Source organism: Heterodontus francisci, unplaced genomic scaffold (assembly GCF_036365525.1).
Source record: "Heterodontus francisci isolate sHetFra1 unplaced genomic scaffold, sHetFra1.hap1 HAP1_SCAFFOLD_708, whole genome shotgun sequence".
Taxonomy (NCBI): Eukaryota; Metazoa; Chordata; class Chondrichthyes; order Heterodontiformes; family Heterodontidae; genus Heterodontus; species Heterodontus francisci.
Window position 1 is genome coordinate 11,098 of NW_027141297.1, and position 21,155 is coordinate 32,252.

Consider the following 21,155-nt stretch of genomic DNA (forward strand, 5'->3'; position numbering starts at 1 on the left):
AGGGATTTCAGTTATGTGGTTCTTCTCCTTGCAGCAGAGAAAATTCAGAAAAGATTTGACACATTTGTTCAAAATCATGGAGGTTTTCAATAGTTTAAATAAGGAGAAACTGTTTCCAGTGGTAAAAGGGTCAGTAAGCAGAGGACACAGATATCAGGTGATTGGCAGAAGAACCAGAGGTGACATGAGGAACCATTTTTTACACTGCAATGTGTTGTGATAAAGAAAGAAAAGACTTGCATTTATATAGCACCTTTCCTGACCACTGGATATATCAAAGCACTTTGTAAACAATGAAATACTTTTGAAGTGTAATCACTGTTGTAATGTCAGAAATGCAGCAGCTAATACCCACAAACAGCAATGTGATAATGACCAACTGATCTGATTGAGGGGCAAATATTGATCACAACACCAGGGAGAATTGCTCTTCACTTGTTTGAAATTGCAGCATGGGATCTTTTACATTCACCCAAACATGCAGACCAGGTCTTGGTTTAACATCACACCTGAAAGGCAGCACCTTCAACACCCTCAGTGCTGCACTGGAGTGTCAGCTGTGCAATCTGAACCCAGGAGCTTGTGATTTCGAGGTGAGTGTGACCAACTGAGCCACAGCTTTTACGTGAGTCTCAATCCTTCTAACAACAGTTTCTCTCTATCGGATCTGTCACGACCCCTCATGATTGTGAACACCTCTATCAAATCTTCTCTCGAAGGAGAACAACCCCAGTTTCTCCAATCTATCCACATAACTGAAATCCTAACCACACGTTGCAGAAAGGAATTTTTCCTCATGTTCCTTCTGGTTTTGTGAGTCACTTGAAATCTGTAACCTTCGGTTACTGACCGTTCAGCAGTTAGAAACAGTTCCTCAGTATTTACTCTACCTCAAACCTTCAAGGAAGCTCTGCAAAGTAACTGAAAATCAAGTTGTCAGAAGTGGGATTTGAACACATGCCTCCAGTGAAAGCTGCAACCTGAACAGAGAAGCTGAAACCGCTCAGTCACCTCAACTGTTCAGACCTTTTTGACCTCGTCATCACTTCTGCCCTTTGAAAGGTTCACTCAGTTCAGGAACTTGTTCAATGTTACTGGAATGCTCAGTGATTGGGATATTAACTCCCCCGGGTTTTCCTGAGCTTGTTCTCGGTGTATGGGGATGTTTATCCTTGGCCGTGGAATCTTGCATCCCTGTAATGGACATTAACCCACTGATTGAATCTGTATTCACTGCTTTCCGCTGGTGCTGGGTAATTGCAGAGTGTGGGGCCGGAATGTTGCTGCTTGTCCCGGCCTCACTCACTCTGGGAAAGAGTGAATAATTGATGCATCTGTTTCCGTATCTGAAATGTGGCTTAGATCTGCTGTTATTAACCGAGGCAGCGCTGCAGAAGGATACGTTAATAATCTCTCACTAATCAACTGCAAACAGTCAGAATGTGTAACTTTGAGCAGCGCTTTCAGCACCGTCAGGGCTGGAAAGTTGAGGGAGGGAGAGACACTGACAGTATTTGAGTGCACACAGCACTGCACAGAGAAAGAGCCAATATACCGGGGCTGAGACACAGTGTATCTTTTCACATTTAATCACAATAATATCCGGAGTCAGGAACTGAAAAGGATGAAAAACCGAATAATAAGAGCAAAAGTAAGAAAACTAAGCAATTATAGATTAGCTGATGAGCATTCTCTGTGTTACCTGATAGTCTACTGTTTTATTTTCAATGCTCTCTCACTGTGGCCAGGGAATGATTTCTTCTCAAGGGCTGAATATTCACAAAGCTTCTTGGAATTTAAAATCTTTCAAAATTAATTCCATGGAGCTAATGGGGAAAAGTCAAATAACTGCATCTATTATAGGAGAGCTGGTTGGTGATGACGTGGATGTGTCTGCAGTGTGCAGGACCAGACTGTTTCTATAGATTCACAATGAATGTTCCACCCTTTATTTGTAACAGTAAAACTGATCGTGGACAATGGCTATTCTGGTTGCAGTAACCTGAAGATTTAACTCATTGACACCCTGCTTTCGGGTAATCTAGAAAGCACAACACCCAGCTCTGTCAGTTCGTGTGCTTGTTTGTTAACCCACAATTTGTGGGTTCAAGCACTTAAAAGGATGAGGCTTTATTAACTTAAACTCTTCTACATCTGCTATATTACTCTTGCTGTTGATTCTTCAAAGATAAGTTTAATCAAGTCTTTCTTTGTGAAATCCATGCTGACTGTGTTTTATTATATTTTCATTTTCATATGTATTTTCTACTTTTGGGGATGACAGGATATTGTCATTTTTTATTGATTTTATTTTTATTAATTGCACTTATTGCCCATCCCTAATTCCCTCGAGAAGGTGGTGGTGAGCTGCCTTCTTGAACCACTGCAGTCGATGTGGTGCTGTTAGGAAGGGAGTTCCAGGATTTTGACCCAGCCACAGTGAAGGAACGGTGATATAGTTCCAATTCCAGGATGGTGTGTGGCTCAGAGGGGAACTTGCAGGTGATGGTGTTCCCATTCATCTGCTGCCCTTGTCCTTCTAGGTAGTAGAAGTCACGGGTTTGGAAGGTGCTGTGTAAGGAGGCTTGCTGCCTTGCTGCAGTGCATCTTGTGGATGGTACACACTGCTACCACTGTGCGTTGGTGATGGAGAGAGTGAATTTTGTGAATGAGGTGCCAATCAAGTGGGCTGCTTTGTCCTGGATGACGTTGAGCTTCTTGAGTGTTGTTGGAGCTGCACCTATCCAGGCAATGGAGAGGATTGCAACACACTCCTGACTTGTGCCTTGTAGATAGGGGACAGGCTTTGGGGAGTCAGGAGGTGAGTTACTCGCCGCAGGATTCCTACTGTATGACCTGCTCTTGTAGCCATGATATTTATATGACTACTGCAGTTCAGTTTCTGGTCAATGGTAACCCCCAGGATGTTCATAGTGGGGGATTCAGCACTCGTAATGCTGTTGAATGTCAAGGGGAGAGGGTTAGATTCTCTCTTGTTTCAGAAGGTCATTGCCTGGGACTTGCGTGACTCGAATGTGAAATATCCTTATTGTAGGGTATTGTATTGTACTGTACAGTGACTACACTTGGAAAGTACTTCATTGGCTGTAAAAGGCTTTACAAAGTCCTGTGGTCGTGAAATGCATGTGTTGCTTTTTCCATTGTTATCAATGTCATTGTGATCAAAAGATAGGTTTCGTGAGCACAAAGTTTAAATCAATGTTTATTCAAATAATGTAAAAGCATCTATATTCTTGCACTATACTTAATAATCACCATCTTCCTATCCTTACAGAGTACAATGTTTTTGACCCTGAAATTGATTCCACAATCTCAGTCCCTCAGACAATTTCAGCCCAGTTCTGATGAAAGATCACAGATCTGAAACGTTAACTCTGTTTCTCTCTCCACAGATGCTGCCAGACCTGCTGAGTATTTCCATCATTTTCAAGAGTCTCGATTTAATGAATAGGAAACTTGTTTCAGATCAGATTGGGAGACAGTGTGAAACCACTCCATTGTACTCATGTCTGAGATTCTGAGGACAGTTGGCTGTTAGTGGAAGACATCATCAATTAAATGTACGTAGCAACAGCTCAGACCAATTATTATTTTACAAGGTGGTGTGATGGCCATCCAGAGGTTAAAAGTAGGGCTCTTGTCAGGTTTCAGTGTGCAGGAACACGAGAAGATCTCAGGGGTAAAGGCTCAGATCATCGACCAAGTTCTCCACCTGATGAGGGATCTAGGCTGGACAAAGAGGACCGTGACACTCTGAGACCAAGCTCGACTAGTCCACACACCTGCCAGAGCTGTAAAGTTATATTCCCCAAGTTTGTTCAAGATAATTTTACTTCCAATTATTAAGTACTATTTTACTCTCAATAAAAGTTCTGGACTTATTAATCAAGTATCCTGTTGCTTTAATTGGTTAAAGTCATGCCCAAAGAGATTGTCCACAATAGACTTTCCAGAACTGAAAGATAAGTCTGCAAGGATTGCTAATTTTACAGCCCTGTTTAAAAAGAGAGATAAACCCAGGAACTACAGACCAGTTAGTCTAATGTCAGTGGTGGGGAAACTTTTAGAGACAATTATCCAGGAGAAAATTAACTGGCACTTGGTACAACATGGGCTAATAAATGACAGCCAGTACAGATTGGTTCACAGAAGATTGTGTATGAATTAATTAATGAATTAATTTCTTTGATGAGGTTTCAGAGAGAGTTGACCAGGGTGGTGAGGTTGATGGTGTGTGTCTGCACTTCAAAATTTTGTTTGAAAAAGTACCATAAAATAGACTTGTTAACAAAATTTGAGCAGATGGGATTAAAGAGGCAGTGGCAGCGTGGATACAAGATTGGCTGAGAGACGGAAAGCATAAAGTAGGGTGAATGCTTGTTTTTCAGAATGGAGGGACTAATACAGTAATGTCACTGTTGTTGCAGTGTGTGCAGTGTCTGACCCTGAGCTGTCCTAGGGAGGGGGCTGTTTGTGATTTTCCTGTGGGGTATATTATCATCAGGGTATCTCTCTGAGCTGTCACAGGGATGGGGCAGTGTGTGATATCCTTGTGCATGTCATGCAGGCTCACTGGCGTGTTGTTCCATCCTGATGCCAAGAAACAGAGCCCCATCTATGGGCAAAAAGTCTCACTTCCCTGTGGGTGTCTTGAGAGAGAAGAAGGCTTAGGGAGTAAACCTGGACAGTAAATCCGGAGTGGAGTCCCATATCTGTTACTTATCAGGTAGTTTTCCAGCAACTCCTACAGCAGAGCTGGTACCAAATAGTACTGTTTTTTTCCTTTCCTTTGGACAATACTAGCAATGCTGAGAGGGGGTCCTGATGCTCAGTGTCTCCATACTATTTGCCCAGGCCTGTGCCCTGGAGAGGACACTCCAGCTTCATGGTTAAACATTAGCAAAACATGGGAAGAAACAGTTACCGATTATAAGCTCTCACTCAATTGGTGTAGAGTATGAGCACCAGGGGCTAATTTTGACAGTGGGAGAGATCATCGCATCTCAATGGATAACTGCCACCTACTCCAAGCTGTGCAGCCCCCAGTCAGTTAGGTGCTGTCCTTCCACGACCTACTTGCTTCAATGGGTGCTTGCAGCTTCGAGAGATATCTCTCAACTGGCGGATTGATAATCTATGCACCAGGCAAGACAAACTCAACAAAGAAGACACCAGTGCTTCGCATCACAAGCTGGAATGTAAGGACCATGTGTCCTGGCCTTACCGACAACCTTCTGCAGGTTGATAGCACACACAAGACAGCTGTGATTGACAAGGAACTCACAAGGCTCAATGTGGACATTGCTGTGCTGCAAGAAACTAGACTCATTCAAAGTGGATCCCTCAAAGAGAAACACTACACCTTCTTCAGGCAGGGGAAAGCCCAAGAGGCAACTCGTGAGCATGGAGTGGGTTTCACAGTAAATAACATGCTACTTGTGATGAGTAAACCACCCACAGCAGGCTCAGAGAGACTTCTTACCCTTCACTTGTCAACAAGCGCGGGCCCAGATAATCTCATGTGCATCCATGTGCCGACACTCACCTCCACCCCAGATGTCAAGGATCAATTCTATGAGACACTTGACACTGCCATCAGTAGAATTCCCAGCACTGAGGGACTGTACCTTCTAGGGGATTTCGACGCAAGCTTGGGTACTGACTACAGCTTGGCCAACGAGCATAGGGCACCAGGGGATTAGCAAGATGAACGAAAATGGACAGAGGTTTCTGGAGCTATGCTGTCACCATGGACTCTGTGTGACGAACAGCTATTTCCAGGTCAAACTGTGCCACAAGGTGTCCTGGAGACATCCGAGATCATGCCACTGGCACCAGCTAGACCTTATCATCACCAGACGTACCACCCTCAGCAGTGTCCTCATCACACGCAGCTATCATAGCGCTGACTGTGACACTGACCACTCCCTGGTGTGTAGCAAGGTCAGGCTTCAGCCAAGAAAGCTTCACCCATCCAAGAAGAAAGGTCGTTCTCGGATCAACACTTGCCGAACCACTGATCCAGAAAGGACCCAGGAGTTCCTCAACATCCTCGATCAGGCTCTTTCAGAAAACACCCAAGGCCTCAGTGTGGTATCAAAGTGGAATCATCTGCACGCCACCATCTATAACTCTGCACTCGCTGTGTATAGGAAAAGAGATGGGAGGAATGCTGACTGGTTTGCGGCTTATTGGACTGAAATGGAGTCAGTTACTGCAACTAAGAAGAGAGTCCTCATGAACTACAAACAAGTCCCCAGCAAACAAACTCTAGACGCTCTCAGAGCTGCCAGAAACAAGTCTCTGCAGACTGCTCAGCACTGCACCAATCAATACTGGTTAAAACTCTGCAACAGCATACAAACTGCCACTGAATCTGGGGGATGCTAGAGGGACATATGAAGGAATTCAACACACCAAGGTTCCTTAGACAGCACCTTCCATACCCGCAACCTCTACCAACTAGAAGGACAAGGGCAGCAAATTCATGGGAACACCACCACCTGCAAGTTCCCCTCCAAGCCACACACTATCGTGACTTGGCCTTTCCTTCACTGTTGCTGGGTCAAAATCCTGGAACTCCCTTCCTAACAGCACTGTGGGTGTACCTACCTCACACAGACTGCAGCGGTTCAAGAAGGCAGCTCACCACCACCTTCTCATGGGAAATGAGGGATGGGCAATAAATGCTGGCTTAGCCAGTGATGACCACATCACATGAATGAATAAAAAAAAAATTATGAAAGCAATGGGAGCAGCAGTAACTAAATCAACACCTTTGAAGACAAAGACAGGGGTGATCATCACTGAACCTAACAAGCAGATGGAAAGGTGAGTGGAGCATTACCTTGAACTCTACATAACGGAGAACATTGTCATTGAAGTAGCTCTCAGCACCATTCCAGACTTCCCTGTCATGGAGGAGCTGGACAGCGACACCACCATAGAGCTCAACAACGCCATTGACCGTCTTGCCAGTGGTAAAGCCATGGGAAATGATGATATTCCACCTGGAATCATCAAAAGTGGAAAAGCAGCTCTGCTGCAGCATCCCCATGAACTTCTGTGTCTCTGTTGGAAGGGGAGATCGGCACCTCTCAACATGCGTGATGCAAACATTGTCACCTTGTGCAACAATAAAGGCGATCGCAGTGACTGCAGCAATTAGCGAGGCATCTGCTTGCTAAGTATTGTGGGGAAGGTCTTTGCTCGCATTGCTCTGACCAGATTGCAGACCCTGACATCACATCTATCCTGAGTCTCAGTGCAGCTTCAGAGCTGGTAGATCGACAGTCGACATGATTTTCTCACTTCGGCAGTTACAGGAGAAGTACTGTGAACAGTACAGACCACTCTACATTGTCTTTATAGACATCACCAAGGCCTTCGATCTTGTTAGCAGAGACAGACTCTTCAAACTGCTGTGGAAACTAGGCTGCCCTCCTGAACTCTTGGGCGTCATCTCTTCTTTCCACGAGAACATGCACAGTTCCGTCAGTTACAATGGAGCAACATCAGACACTTTCACGATCAGCAGTGGGGTAAAACAGGGCTGTGTCCTGGTGCAAACTCTCTTCGGAACGTAGGAGGAGGCAGTTTACCCTGTCGAGCCTGATCTGTCATTCAATTACATCCTTGATGATCATCTGCCTCAACACCACTTTCCCGCGCTCTCCCCATATCCCTTGATGTCATGAGTATCAAGATTTCTATCAATTTCTGTCCTGAACATGCTCAATGATTGAACTTTCACAAACCCCTGAGGTAGAGAATTCCAAAGACTCACCACCCTCTGAGTGAAGAAATTCCACCCTATCTCAGTTTTAAATGGCCTTTTAAATGAAACTTTAAGGAATACAAGCCCAGTTTGCTCATAAGACAATCCCACCATCCCAGGGATTAGTCTGGTGACCCTCCGTTGCACTCCCTCTGTGGCAAGTATATCCTTCCTTAGATAAGGAAACCAAAACTGTGCACAATACTCCAGCACGATCTCACCAAGGCTCTATACAATTGCAGCAAGACATCTTTATTCCTGTACTCATGACCCCTCGTGTTAAGGCCAACATACCATTTGCCTTCCTAATTGATTGCTGCACCTGCATGCGAATTTTTAGTGTCTCATGAACAAGGACACCCAGGTCCCTTTGGACATCAACACTTCCCAACCTCTCACCATTTAAGAAATATTCTGTCTTTCTGTTTATTCTACCAAAATGGATAACTTCACACTTATTCACATTATATTCCATCTGTCATTTCATTCACTTATCCTGTCCAAGTCCCCTGGAAGCCTCCTTGTAACCTCCTCACAGCTCACATCCTTTACAATTGGCATATTCTTCTCCATGCTGCTATTTTAAACTTTCAGTGACTCAGATGGGGGTGTCCACCTGCATACCAGAGCTGATGACAAGCTGTTCATCTTGGCAAGACTGCGCACCAAGACCAAAATGAGTCAGTTCTTGGTCTGTGTGTTGCTGTTTGCTGATGACGCTGTGCTGACATCCCATAATGAAGTTCATTAACAGCAGCTTGTATATCAGTTCTCCCTGGCCTGCAAGGAGTTTGGACTGACGATCAGCATCAGGAAGATCAAAGTTATGGGCCAGGACGTAGAGACTCCACCTTCCATCAACATCGACAGCCTCACTTTGGAGGTTGTCAACAGCTTCACAGACCTTCGATCAACAATCACCAGCAATCTGTCCCTTGATACTGAAATCAGCACCAGGATTGTCAATGCTGCAGCTGTCATGTTAAAGTTGAGAAGACGAGTGTGAACCGACAGCAAACTGATCGAAAATACAAAACTCCGCGTGTACCAGGCTTGTGTTCTCAGCACCCTCCTTTATAGTAGAGAAGCATCAACAACTTATGCAAGCCAAGAAAAGCAGCTGAACAGCTTCCACCTCCGCTGTCTCAGATGGATATTGGGCATCTCCTGGCAGGACAGAGTGCCGAATGCAGAAGTACACCAGCGTGCAGGGATCTGCAGCATGTTTGCCCTCTTGAGTCAGCAGTGACTCTGTTGACTGGGTCATGTGTGCTGAATGGATGACGGTCGCTTTGCCAAAGACATGCTCTTTGGTGAGCTTGCTATCAGCACGAGACCAACAGGTCACCCACGTCTGTGATACAAGGACATCTGCAAAGCGAGATCTCAAGCTGACTGAGATTGGAGTCGATCCATGGGAAGTCCTTCCTGCTGACTGGAATTCCTGGAGAAAGGCATTCAGGAAGACCATGGGAAAAGTAGAGGACAAAAGAAATGACCAGATGGTGGGAAAGAGAGCTCAGAGGAAGGAAAAATTATCCGTCGACCTCGGGCCAATGATATTCATCTGTACCAGCTGAGGAAGGGATCGTCACTCACGAGTCGTCCTCTCCAGCCACAACAAACGATGTTTCACACAGAAGTGACGTACACCCCGGGTGTAGCCCATCGTCTTCCGAGACGGACGGTTGCCGATTACAATTACAACTACAGCGACAACTACAAGAGCGAGTCAGAGGCTGGGAACACTGCCGTGACGAACTCAGCTCTTGACTCGCCAAAGCCTGCCCACTATCTACAAGGCCTTCCTCTGATTTCAATTGCACGCACATTCGTGATCTGGCTCTGTAGCTTAGTTAGTTAAAGCACCTGTCTAGTAAACAGGAGATCCTGGGTTCAATTCCCAGCAGAGCCTTATTTCACAGTAGCAACATGCTTGAAAAGTTTCATTATCAACATTGACATCTGTGTCTTGTGAACTTTAATTCAAAATACTTGATGAATTTCAATCGCAAAAAAAAACAGCCTTTGTGAAGGATATGAGTTTGGAATGGCTGTTCCTCCTTGGACAGAATTTCAGTACTGATACATCAAAGGTAACTTCTTTGACATAAATTTGTTCACAGTGACATTCAACCTGGAAAACAGCTTGATATTAATCTCACTGAAGGAGAGTGTTTGTGTCATTATGTGTTGCTTTTAACCGAGACTGGGACATGACGCAAGTGGGAGGGTTTATCTGAGGTTTGGAATATTTGTCAGTCAGGAACAAGAAAAATCAAAGGAACCAATAAGAAAACCTAAGTCTCATGTGGTTACCGAGAAACGGTGAGAAGATATTAAACTTTGTTGTATTTAATACAACTGTGTGAACTTTGATCTTTCCTGCCTTTTATAAACAGTATTTGAAGGGTCTCAGTAAAAATGTTCAGTGTTGATGAGAGTGGGGTCTGGGTGAGCAGCTGCTTCATGTGACAGGGTCAGGACTGGATGCAGGAAGTTCTCTGACAGTCTCTCTCTGATGGGTGGAGTTGATTTTCAACTGGCAGCTGTTGCTGTTTTGATAATTCAAGTTCCCTCCACCGATTTTTTTGGACAGACAGTGCAGTATGAGGATGTGAAGGGTTAATGCTGAAGAGAAGTGGGATTAACCCCTCCCACAATCAGAGTGATGATGTAACAGTCACATGAGATGAGGTTTGGGAGGAGAGAGCAGCACCAAGGATGCGAGTTTCGGAGGCTTGATGAGTGTGTATATAGTATTGTGTAAATTAGAAAAGAGTTCTTAGTTCTTTCAGCAGGAAATGTGTCCAGAAAATATCACGAAACTCACAATTTTATTATTCAGGAGTTGGAACACAGTGATATTAACTCCAAGTGACAGTAGTGGTTTCATTTAACAAAAGAAAAGGAGAGAATAATATTGCTCATTGATTGAAATCCCCCAGTGAGGAGACAGTTAAACAGGTGATCTGTTGGGGCATCCTTCGATCCAAGGTTTCGGCAGCATTTAATCTCCCTTTTTGGTGAAATTCTCTGTTTTTTGCATCTTTTTAAATCCAGCTTTTATGGACCAGTGAAAAAACTGAAAAAGGTGAACAGATCCATCCTTTCTTTTCTTCCTTCTTCCCATCAGTTTCTCTTTTCTGTCCCAATTTAATCTGCTGTTTTATCCATTCCAATCATAATTCAACATTCCAATCAAATCTATTTGTTATTCCACAGTGTCTCTACATGTGTTTTATTCTGTTGCATTCTCTCACAGTCTGTTTGATGATCAATTTTACATCTCACTCTCTGTTCTGGTGAAGATCAGAAGCAGTGTTATCTGTTTGCAACACCCGACAAGTCGGCCTGAGGCTGTGTCTCATCGATAATGTGGAGTTGGGAACATAGGAACATAGGAGCAGGAGTCGGCCATTCAGCACATCGAGCCTGCCCCACCATTCAACATGATCATGGCTGATCATCCACTTCAATGCCCTTTTCCCCACACTTTCCTCATATTCCCTTATGTCATTTGTATTTAGAAATCTGTCAATCTCTGCTTGAAACATACTCAATGACTGAGCTTCCACAGCCCTCTGGGGTACAGAATTCCAAAGATTCACAACCCTCTGAGTAACAACATTTCTCCTCATCTCTGTCCTAAGTGGCTTGCCCCTTATTTTGAAATTGCGTCCCCTGGTTCTCGACTCCCCAACCAGGGGAAACATCTTAGCTGCATCTACCCTGACTGTCCTTTAAATATTTTGTAGATTTCAATGAGATCACCTCTCATTCTTCAAAACTCCAGAGAATACAGCCCCAGTTTCCCCAATCTCTCTTCACAGGACAGTCCCACCATCCCAGGAACAAGTCTGATGAACCTTCTTTGCACTCTATCTATGGCAATAATATCCTTCCTAAGGCAAGGGGACCAAAACTGCACACAGTACTCCAAGTGCAGTCTAACCAAGGTTCTATACAATTGAAGCAAGAATTCACTACTCCTGTACTCAAATCCTCTTGTGATAAAGGCTAACATACTATTACCCTTCCTAATTGCTTGCTGCACCTGAATGTTAGCTGTCAGTGACTTATTGCCATGGATACCAGGTCACCCTAATACTCTATACCTCAGTTAATAAAGGAAAGGATTCCATTTACCTGCTGAACCAGCTTATTGACCTGTACTGCTACTTCAGGGATCTGTGGACATTCACTCCAACGTCCCTCACTTCCTCTACACCGTTCAGTGTTCTCCCATTAATTGTGTATTCCTTTGCCTTTTTTGACGCCTGCTCTCGCTGTTCCCTGCTCTCCGAGTGAACTCTTGCTCCCTCTCTCTCCTGGGCTCTTTATGCTCCACTCTGCTCTCACTGTTTCCCGCTCTCTTAATGTATCAATATTTGTTTGTCTTGTGTTTAATTTAAAATATGGATTAACTGTATTTTACAGTTGTAGGTTTTATTTGGTAATCCTGTGCAAGTTGTGGATTGGTATTCAATATTAAGCTCTGTGAAAATGATTGTGAATGAAAATATAACTTTCAATCTTATACATGGGCTGGTCTGCATGCTCCAAGTCCTTCATTTTGTAGTAATGGCTTGATACTGTATCTTTCAGTCTTAATCTCTGTGGGATTTTTGAACTGGTATGTAATGCATAACTTGGTCTAACGTTCTGATGTACATTATTGGGATTCATAGGATCATAGGAAATAGGGGCATTTGGCCATTCAGCCCATCAAGCCTGCTCCAACATTCAAACAGATCGTGACTGATCATCTACCTCTACGCCATTTTTCCCTGCCATCTCCAGATCCCTTGATCTTGTTAGTATTTAGAAATCTATCGATTTCTGTCTTGAATATGTTCAATGCCCTCTGGGATGAAGAATTCCACAGATTTCTCACCCTCTGAGTAAAGAAATTCCTGCTCATCTCAGTCTGCCCTTATTCTGAGACTGTGTCCCCTTGTTCTGGACTCACTAGACAGAGGAAACATCCTTTCCATATCTACCCTGTGACACCCTGTAAGAACTTTGTCTGTTTCAATGAGATCACCTCTCATTCTTCAAAACTCTAGAGAATTTAGGCCCAGTTTCTGCAGTCTCTCATCATAAGACAATCCCACCATCCGAGGGGATGAGACCGGTGAATCTCTGTTGCACTCCCTCTGTGACAAGTCTATCCTTCCTTAGATAAGGAAACCAAAATTGGACAGAATACTCCAGGTGCGGTCTCACCTAGACTTCATACATCTTTACTCATGTACTCAAATACGCTTTCAATGAAGCCAACATGCCATTTGCCTTCCTAATTGCTTGCTGCTCCTGCATACTAGCTTTTCGTGTCTCATGAACAAGGACACCCAGGTGCCTTTGGACATCGACACTTCTCAACCTCTCACCATTTAAGAAATACTCTGTCTTTCTGTTTATTCGACCAAAGTGGAGAACTTCACACTTATTCACATTATATTCCATCTGCCATGTTCTGCCCATTCATTTAACCTGTCCAAATCCCCTTGAAGCCTCCTTGCATTCATTCTGTACCTTTGAATTCTGTAAATTTTGCCTGTTCTATTTCAGATTTTATATTTAAAATGTGACCATGGTGACAGAGTTTATTTAGATCTGATAGTGAGTTTATTTTTGGACTGTGATTGATGTATCAACCTGTCAGCTGTACTGAATTGGAGTGAAATAGAAACAACTTCTGTCTCTCCTGCTGTTGTTTGACTGTTGGATTGAAAATGTGTCTCTCTTGACTTTGGGATCAGTGTCTGTCTGACTACTTCTTTTGTTTGTTCCAGTGGAACTGATGAGCTGGCAGTATCTCTGTGCTTTGGGAGTGATCCTGTACCGACTGTGTGTTGGAACGAGATCACTGCACTTTTCCTTGTGTCCAAGAATCACCACATCCAGTCAGGTTCCTTCATGTATTTTCCTGCAGGAATGAAAGAACTGGTGAGATAGAAGATACAAAAGCGATCAATGTAATCGTCCCAATAATAATCATTATGAACAATCATAAAATGAAAACCAGGAACACAAACAGTGTCAGTGTCTGACTCCACTGCAGTACTGCAGTATTCAGCTTCTGTTTACCAGGTGCTTGCAGTGGATTTACAACAAGTTTGTGACATTCAGAAACAACACAAGCCCTGCACTGCTCAATGACTGGGACTGTCCGATAGAGCAGTGACCTTTACACAGTCACATTTCTATTTCAACGGAAAACAAGCAGCCACTATTTAAAATGTGCCTTTCACACTTCTCACCTGGTGTCTGCAATAAATGCTCTTTGTCTAACTGTCCACATCGTTATTTTGCGGCTATTTTCCCCCCACTGTTCACAATCCAACAAACAGTGAGAGACTGGAACTAAAGCAGGAAAATTCCCTCTCCTTTGGGTGGTGAAATTGTCAGTGATTTTCAATAGTGATTTCTTCCCATTGTGTCTCCCTGAGCCTGTACAGACACTGTCCGAGAATGAACTCTCCCTTCCCCGTGTCCCCGGCTCACTCCATGTTCCGGGAGCAGCTCCTGCTCCACAGTTTCTGTTACAAACACTCCCCGACTCCCCCTCAACTTCCGACCACTCAGTGCTAATCTCTGAGCACATCTGCGGACACGCTCCCAAAGCAATGGCTGCTGGAAGCAGATGCTGTTTGTTCCCTTCCCCCGGGCCCGGGAAGTCTCCATTAGCAGCTGATTTAAAGCATCTTCCCCTGATTGAGTGAATGGCCTCACAGACTGGGTTGGGGAAAGGATGCGCAATGGCTCCACTCCTCATTGTGACGTCCCACTGGGGGCGGGGCAACACAGCGCGTGCGCAGATCTCTGCAGCAATTCAGCACTCAAACATCAATGGGAACTTTCCCCATTTCACCCTCATCAAAGTCCCAAAGAAAGTGAAGAGGGGCTTGGACTGGAGGGAGGGACGGGGTCGGGGGAACCTAGAACCCAGAAAGATGCCCACTTGCCCCATTTTGATGCTCAATTTGCGGTCATTCCCTGCAGGGGGTTTGTTATTATTGAGCCCCTCCTGGTAAAACAATCCGATAGAAAGAGGGGAGAAAGGAGGGAGCCGGTGTGTTTGCTGGGACCTTGCAGAATTCATTTCAGCAGCAAAAGTCCCGGGTTATATTAACCCGAGTGAAACACGCTGTCAGTGAGAGGAAAACCGAACGGCCCTTTTCATCTTTTCATTGGAAACAAAGTAGAGCCGGAAGTGCGCCGAGCAGAGCAGACAAACAAGCTCAATGACAGGAGAGCTCGGCCGTCCCTGAGTTTCAGCTCCCGGCTCTTCCATTTCCTCATCCACACTGTCTTTACTGTGGATGTTCAGGGGTTCCTTGTCGGATCTGAGGACTGTATCCATGAAACATTCTGAGTCAGGAGATCCACACACTCTCTGTTATCAAGATTTATGGGCAGGAATGTTTCAAAACTTTGTCTATTAAATCATTGTATTATTCACAGAACTAATGAGGCAATTGGTTCATTATTCAGGCCTTGAACTTGGTTTGGGTAGACCGAAAACTGAGAGGTTCAGCACCTTTTCAATCCTTCACTACTGGCCGTGTGGCCTAATGGATAAGGCGTCTGACTTCGGTGTATTTAGCGATGTTATTGGAAAATTGTAGGTTCGAGTCCTGCCGCAGTCATTTTGGGCGATCAGTGTTTAGCACCGCAGCCTCACAGCTCCAGCGACCCGTGTTCAGTCCCTGTGCGCAGTTTGAGTTCTCCCTGTGACTGCGTGGGTTTCTTCGCACAGCCAAAGACTTGCAGATTGATCGGTAAATTGGCCATTGTCAATTGCCCCCAGTGCAGGGAGGTGGGAGAAGAATGGTGGGGCTGTGATAGGGAATATGGGATTAATGTCGGATTAGCATAAATGGGTGGTTGTTGGTCGGCACAGACCTGATGGGCCGAAGGGCCTGTTTCAGTACTGCATCTATTAATAAATAACTGAATTTTTTGATGAAGTAACAGAATGGTTGATGAAGGGAAAGCAATGGATGTTGTCTACATGGATTTTAAGAAAGCGTTTGACAAACTACCACATAAAAGGCTGGGTAACAAAACTGAGGCTCCTGGAATCGGAGGGTCAGTATCTGCTTAGATTAAAAAATGTATGAAATATCAAGAAAAGCGAGTTGTGGCATTTAGTTGTTTTTCAGAATGGAAGATGGTGGACAGTGATGTCCACAAGTGTCAGTGTCAGGACCACCATATATATTAATGACTTGAATATTGGAATCACAGAATCACAGAATTGTTACTACACATTCACAATGCTTCCAATTTTCGTATCATCCATAAACTTTGAAATTCTGCCCTGTACACCAAGGTCTAGGTCATTAAGAAATATCAGGAAAGGCAAGGGTCCCAACACTGACTCCAGGGGAACTCCACAACAAACCTTCCTCTAGCCCGAAGAACATCCATTGATCACTACTCTTTGTTTCCTGTCACTCAGCCAATTCCATATCCATGTTACTACTGTCCCTTTTATTCCATGAGTTATAACTTTGTTCACAAGTCTGTTGTGTTGCATTGTATCAAACTCCTTTTGAAAGTCAATAAAAGCAAAATACTGCAGATGCTAGAAATCTGAAATATAAACAAAAAGCGCTGGAAATACTCAGCAGGTCTGGCAGCATCTGTGGAGAGAGAAACAGAGTTAATGTTTCAGGTCAGTGACCATTCAGATGCTGCCAGACATTTTGAAAGTCCATGTACACCACATCAACAGCATTGCCCTCATCAACCCTCTCTGTTACCTCATCAAAAAACTCCAGCAGGACAGTTAAACATGATTTTCCCTGAAGAAATCCATGCTGGCTTTCTTGAATTAACCCACATTTGTCCATGGGACTATTAATTTTGTCCCGAATTATCCTTTCGAGAAGTTTTCCCAACACCAAAATTGAACTGACTGGGGAGTGAGACGAGGTGAGTTGCTCCAACAGAGAGCCAGCACGGGTTAGACAGGCCGAATGACCTCCTTCTGTGCTGTCGCCATTCTGATTGTATGATTCTCGCGACAACTGTTGGTGGAGAGGCAGTGATGCAGGAATGTGTTGACAGAAAGGTGAAAGTCTGGGCTGGTGTGTGTTTGCAGCATTTGCAGCTTGTGTTCGGGTTTGTGAATCAAGGTGATTTGGAAGCTGTGTTCCAAATTGAAGTGTTTATTGGAAGCAAGAAGTTGATGTAAATAAAGAGTAAAACGTGTTAAGATGAAGCGTGGTGTGAATGTGGATAGCAGTAAATATAGTGTTGGTGAATTATTTGTGTTAATAAACTTCCACTGTGCCCTCTGCTGCAGGCTGCTGTTTATATCCAGCTGTGTATTCGTGCTGTGTGTTAGCGAGATAAATGTTTGTTTCAACGCTGTTTATAAAGCAATAGCATTGCACTCAAACAGTCCCAGACAGAGCAACACACGTACAAAAGCAAAATACTGCAGATGCTGGAAATCTGAAACGTAAACAGAAAATGCTTGAAATAGTCAGCAGGTCTGGCAGCATCTGTGGAGAGAGAACAAAGTTAATGTGAGCTAAGGAAACAGACCTGAACTGTTAACTGTTTCTTTCTCCGCAGATGCTGCCAGACCTGCTGAGCATTTCCAGCATTTTCTGTTTTTATTACAGCAACACAGGTGTTGGGAGGCTCAACCTGGCTACACAATGTTACAAAGACGCTGAGTAACACCATCGACAACAGGACAGAGAAAAACACACAGAAAACCAATAGACTGTGAGGAAGCAAAACTGAGGGACAGAGAGAGAGAGACAACGAGACTGAGATGGAGAAACATGATTGTATTCTCCCTGTTGTCTAAAGGTATTTCCTGGTGTGTAAATATGTTTCTGTTGTGTAAAGATGTACCCTGTTGTTGTGTAAAGGTTTTCCCTGTTATTGTTTTATTTTCTGTTACTGACCGTCTCCTCACTGTGACCATTTGTCCTGGTTTTATTGTGGCCAACATCACCATCTGGTGGTGGAGCGGAGGCTCTGCAGGAAGGGGTTGACAAAGTGGGAGAGACTCGGCTGGAACAAAAACAAGAAATGCTGGATTCACTCAGCAGGTCTGGCAGCATCTGTGGAAAGAGAAGCAGAGTTAACGTTTCGGGTCAGTGACCCTTCTTCGGAACAGAGACTCGGCTGGTCCGTGTTTGCAGCTTTTGTTCGTGTGAGCAAAAGTGAGTTGTTGCTGATTGATGTGTTCACTGGAAGGAAAAAGCTGATTGCAATAGAGTGCCTTTGGAAGCATCTTGTCATTTTGGGTAAATACTTGACGTATTGAAAGTGAACGGTTTGCATTATTACAAAGCATAAATAGCAGAAAAGCGTTTCGATCCATCGATCTCTGGGTTATGAGCCAAACGCTTCCGCTGCGCCACTCTGCTTACTGCGGCATTAAATTGTAGCTGCCTGTCAGTGAAATATGTTCATTTCCCCCATGTTTTTATGAAAATAGGATTGTCGTCGGATTTCTCAAGAATCCCGGACTCAGCAACACACGTGCTGACGGACTCACCCTCATTGCACAATGACACAAGGACACAGAGTAACAGCACGAACAATGAGGCAGGCAGAGAAAGACACACAGAAAACCAGGAAGAGATTATCAGGACCCAGAAATGAACAGACAGAGAAAGGTAAAAGCAAAATACTGCGGATGCTGGAAATCTGAAACAAAAACAAGAAATGCTGGAATCACTCAGCAGGTCTGGCAGCATCTGTGGAAAGAGAAGCAGAGTCAACGTTTCGGGTCAGTGACCCTTTGACCTTTTGAAAGGTACAGAGAAAGAGACTGAGCAAACCAGCAAGAGACAGCGAGAGACTGATGAACACCACTTGGAGGGAGCACTGAGGGTGGCAAGGGTCCAGAATGTACTCTGCCTGGGGGATTTCAATGTCCATCACCGTGAGTGGCTCGGTAGCAACACTACTGACCATGCTGGCCGTGTCCTAACGGACATAGCTGCTCGATTGGGTCTGCAGTAGGTGGTGAGGGAACGAACAAGAGGGAAATACATACTTGACCTCATCCTCACCAATCTGCCTGCCGCAGATGCATCAGTCCATGACAGTATTGGTAGGAGTGACTACTGCACAGTCCTTGTGGAGATGATGTCCTGTCTTCACATTGAGGATGCCCTCTATCGTGTTGTGTGCCACTACCGCTGTGCTAAATGGGATAGATTTTGAACAGATCTAGCAATGTATAACTGGGCATCCATGAGGTGCTGTGGACCATTACCAGCAGCAGAATTGTTGTCAACCACATTCTATAACCTCATGGCCCGGCATATTCCCCCACTCCAACATTACCAACAAGCTGGGGGATCAACCCTAATTCAATGAAGAGTGCAGGAGGGCATGCCAGGAGCAGCACCAGGCATACCTTGAAATGAGGCGTCAGCCTGATGAAGCTACAGCCCAGGACTACTTTCATGCCAAACAGCAGAAGCAGCATGTAATAGACAGGGCTAAGTGATCCCACAACCAACGGATCAGATCTACACCCTGCCACATCCAATGATGAATGGTGGTGGACAATTAAACAACCAACAGGAGGAAGTGGCTCCACAAATATCCCCAACCTCAATGATGGGGGAGCCCAGCACATCAGTGCAAAAGACAAGGATGAAGAATTTGAAACAATCTTCAGCCAGAAGTGCCGGGTTGATGATCCATCTCGGCCTCCTTCTGAAGTCCCCAGCAACACAGATGCCAGTCTTCAGCCAATTCGTTTCACTCAACGTGATATCAAGAAACGACTGAAGGCACTGGATACAGCAAAGGCTACGGGCCCTGACAATATTCCGGCAATAGTACTGAAGACCTGTGCTCCAGAACTTGCCGCGCCCCTAGCCAAGCTGTTCCAGTACATCTACAACACTGGCATCTACTCGGCAATGTGGAAAATTGCCCAGGTATGTCCTGTACACAAATAGCAGGACAAATCCAACCCAGCCAATTGCTGCCGCATCAGTCCACTCTCAATCATCAGTATAGTGATGGAAGGTGTCATCGACGGGGAAGTTGCTTTGCAATAACCTGTTCAGTGACGCTCGGTTGGGTTCCGCCAGGGCCATTCAGCTCCTGACCTCATTACAGCCTTGGTTCAAACAAGGACAAAAGAGCTGAACTCAAGAGGTGAGGTGAGAGTGTCTGCCCTTGACATCAAAGTAGCATTTGACTGAGTCTGGCATCAAGGAGCCAGAGCAAAACTGGAGTCAATGGGAATCAAGAGGAAAACTCTCCAGTGGTTGGAATCGTACCTAGCACAAAGGAAAATGGTTGTGATTGTTGGAGGTCAGTCATCTCAGCACCAGGACATTACTGCTGGAGTTCCTCAGGGTAGTATCCTCGGCCCAACCTTCTTCACTACTTCATCAGGGACCTTCCTTCAATCATAAGGTCAGAAATGGGGATGTTCACTGATGATTGCAAAATTTAGCACCATTTGCGACTCCTCAGATACTGAAGCAGTCCATGTAGAAATGCAGCAAGACCTGGACAATATCCAGGCTTGGGCTGATAAGTGGCAAGTAACATTCGCGCCACACAAGTGCCAGGCAATGACCATCTCGAACAAGAGAGAATCTAACGATCTCCCATTGACATTCAACAGCATTACGATCGCTGAATCCCCCACTATCAACTTCCTGGGGGTTCCCATTGACCAGAAACTGAACTGGAGTCGCCTTATAAATAGTGTGACTTCATGGGCTGGTCAGAGGGTAGGAAGCATGCGGTGAGTAACTCACCTCCTGACTCCCCAAGCCTGTCCACCATTTACAAGGCACAAGTCTGGAGTGTGATGGAATACTATCCACTTGCCCGGATGGGTGCAGCTCCAACAACATTCAAGAAGCTCGACACCATCCAGGACAAAGCAACACGCTTGATTGGCACCCCGTCCACAACATTCACTCCCTTCACCACTGACGTACAGTGGCAGCAGTGTGTACCATCTACAAGATGCACTGCAACAATGCACCAAGGCTACTCAGGCAGCACCTTCCAAACCTGCATCCTCTACTGCCTAGAAGGACAAGGGCCGCAGATGCATGGGAACACCACCACCTGAAAGTTCTCCTCCAAGCTACACATCATCCTGACTTGGAACTATATCGCTATTCCTTCACTGTCGCTGGGTAAAATTCCTGGAACTCCCTTCCTAATTGCACTGTGGGTGTACCTACCCCACATGGACTGCAGTGGTTCAAGAAGGAAGCTCACCACCACCTTCTCATGGGCAATTAGGGATGGACAATAAATGCTGGCCTGGCTGGCGACGTCCACATCCCATGAAACAAATAATTAAATGCAATAACAGCTCATCTCAATT

At 44.8% G+C, this 21,155-nt stretch overlaps 1 non-coding gene across 1 annotated transcript; it reads left to right on the forward strand.

Moving 5' to 3' along the window:
* Positions 1–9,639: 9,639 nt before the first annotated feature.
* Positions 9,640–9,713, forward strand: trnat-agu (transfer RNA threonine (anticodon AGU)). The gene has a single exon. It is a non-coding gene; the product is annotated as a tRNA-Thr (tRNA).
* Positions 9,714–21,155: the final 11,442 nt, after the last annotated feature.